Source organism: Myotis brandtii, unplaced genomic scaffold (genome assembly GCF_000412655.1).
Source record: "Myotis brandtii unplaced genomic scaffold, ASM41265v1 scaffold456, whole genome shotgun sequence".
Classification (NCBI taxonomy): Eukaryota; Metazoa; Chordata; class Mammalia; order Chiroptera; family Vespertilionidae; genus Myotis; species Myotis brandtii.
The window spans coordinates 4334736-4337150 of NW_005367431.1; the positions used below are offsets into that span (position 1 = coordinate 4334736).

A 2415-nucleotide genomic window follows, 5' to 3' on the forward strand; every position below is an offset into this window, starting at 1 on the left:
GAGATTAGTTCCAGGATCTCCAAAGATATCAAAAACCAAGGATGCTCAAGTCCCTTATATAAAACTAGAGGCCTGATGCATGAAATTCGTGCAAGAGTAGGCCTTCCTTCCCCCGGCTGCCGGCACCCAGGACCCGAGCTTCCCTCACAGCCCCGGCTTCGTCGGGAAGGACATCCAGAAGGACATCCGGTCTAATTAGCATATTATGCTTTTATTATTATAGATAGTGTCGAACAATGCATACAGTAGGTCCTCTGCATCTGTGGATTCCTGGGATGGGAAACCCCAGGATGCCGAGGGCTGTATATTTATTGAAAAAAATCCACCTATAAGTGGACCTGCACAGTTCAAACCATTTATGCAAAGTTCAACTGTACTGCAGTTTGGCTACATACACTTCTTCAGAACATTCAATTTAACTTTTGATAAACTTCCACATTATAACTGGAAAATAAAATTTGGATTCATTTATTTTCCCTTTTTTTCTATTATTTTTCTTAATTTAAAAGATGGCTTTGGCTTGCATTTATAAAATAAGTAAGTCCTGGGGAGGAATATAATATACAGTGAATAATACTGTATTGCATTATTTGAAAGTTGCTAAGAGAGTAGATTTTGAAAGTTCTCATTACAAGAAAAATTTTGTAACTATGTGGTGATGGATGTTAATTAGACTTATTGTGGTGATCATTTTGCAATATATAAGAATATCCAACCATTATGTTGTATACCATAAACTGTTACATTTCAATTATATCTCAATAAAAAAAATCGTTTTGGTATATTTAAGTAATCTGAACAAAGGTAGATAGCCAGGTATTTAAAATTTTTATAATAATTATTAATTTTAATTCTAAACTAAGTTATCACATGATTTTGATATGTATAGTCCAGGAGCACTAACATAGTGGAGAGAGAAATGATAAACTTTAGCTCTGAGTTAAAGCATGCAGTCAGACGAAAAATATTTCTCTTAGGAATTTATACATTTTATTTAAAATGTGTTTCTTCACATTCAGATTAAGAAATTAAACACTGCACTGCAGGTCTTCTACTCATATCACTTCATTATTTTTTCCTTCGCCAAGCCTGGCTTTTGGTGTAATTTCTACAAAAAGAACACCCATTTCATTTTTATATCTCCATCTCTGATTCTAACAGCTATTTTCCAGCCAAAAGAAAGTACAACATTGGAATTAATATTCGGACGTAAAAATCCACTGCTAAATTACCATAGTTGACCAGGTTACATAAAACATTCCTCCGAGCTGAGCTGTACAGACATGGCTTGAGACACAGCATAGTATCTGTTTCAGGGTATGAAAAAGCCAGAATTACGTATAACTCGCTGATAATCCAGCAACACCCGAACCCCTACAGCGAATCTGAACCCGTCCATTAAGCTGCTCTGCAGCCAGCAAGCATGACTGTCTAAAAACGGATGTCCTGCCCTGGCTGGTTTGGCTCAGTGGATAGAGCCTCGGCCTGCGGACTGAAGGGTCCCGGGTTCGATTCCGGTCAAGGGCATGTACCCTGGTTGCGGGCACATCCCCGGTGGGGGGTGTGCAGGAGGCAGCTGATCGATGTTTCTCTCTCATCGATGTTTCTGACTCTATCACTCTCCCTTCCTCTCTGTAAAAAATCAATAAAATATATTTTTAAAAAAACTGATGTCCTAATAAAGAGCAATGAATCCAACCGCACCGTCCCCACTTAAAATTAAATATTAAAAACTGCGATATGACCAGGGCTAATAAGCCTTTAATTTTGAAAATTCACTCGTTTTACTCTTCCCCGGGAGGAACAGCACGCCTCCTATGTCTACTTTCGGTTCTTCCCGGTGACCCCGCCTCGAAGCCCTTCTCCTGCCCAACTCCGCCCACAGACGCGGGGTTCGGGTGCGGGGTGTGGACCGGGACGGTCTGGAGACCGGTCCGGCTCGCCGGGTGAGCCCGCCGAGCCTCAGTTTCTCCAGCTCTACCGTAGGGGAGGCAAGGCGCTTTTCAGGGGTCCTGTGAGTCCTGGGAAGGGCACGGCCCGGCGGGATCCGGACGCGGCTGCCCTCTCCCGCCGCCGCCGCCGGACCGGTCCGAAGAAGGTAGCCCCGAAGGTCCGTCCAGGCACAGCCCGTCTGCAGCTCCCAGAGTGGGAGACAACGACTCAGCATCCGCCGGGCACCGAGTCCGGGTCCGAGCACTATCCTGCCGCGGCGATGCCTTCCTCCCCCGCTCCCACCTGGCACTTACGTCCAGCCCCGCCCGTGCCGTCGGTCCGGAGCCCGGTGTCGTGCCACTCGGGGCCGCCTCACGCTCCCGGTTTCAGCCAAAAAAACAAAACCACCGCAGGCCGCTGGGTACCCGGATGGAGCAGCACCACCCCCGTCTGGGACGCGCATGCGGAGACGGGGATGGAGGG

General features: G+C 46.0%; 1 protein-coding gene across 2 annotated transcripts in view; it reads right to left on the reverse strand.

Annotated features, from left to right (window-relative positions):
- The window catches only part of TMEM50A (transmembrane protein 50A), a 13867-nt gene extending 11459 nt beyond the window's left edge, over positions 1-2408 (reverse strand). Inside the window, exon 1 of one of the 2 annotated variants that reach the window (XM_005875177.2) lies at positions 2247-2408. The gene's annotated coding sequence lies outside the window, so the exon portion shown is untranslated. Of the gene's footprint in view, positions 1-1232; positions 1295-2246 lie in introns of those variants that run through there. The other variant, XM_014546879.1, reaches the window with a different exon arrangement.
- Positions 2409-2415: the final 7 nt, after the last annotated feature.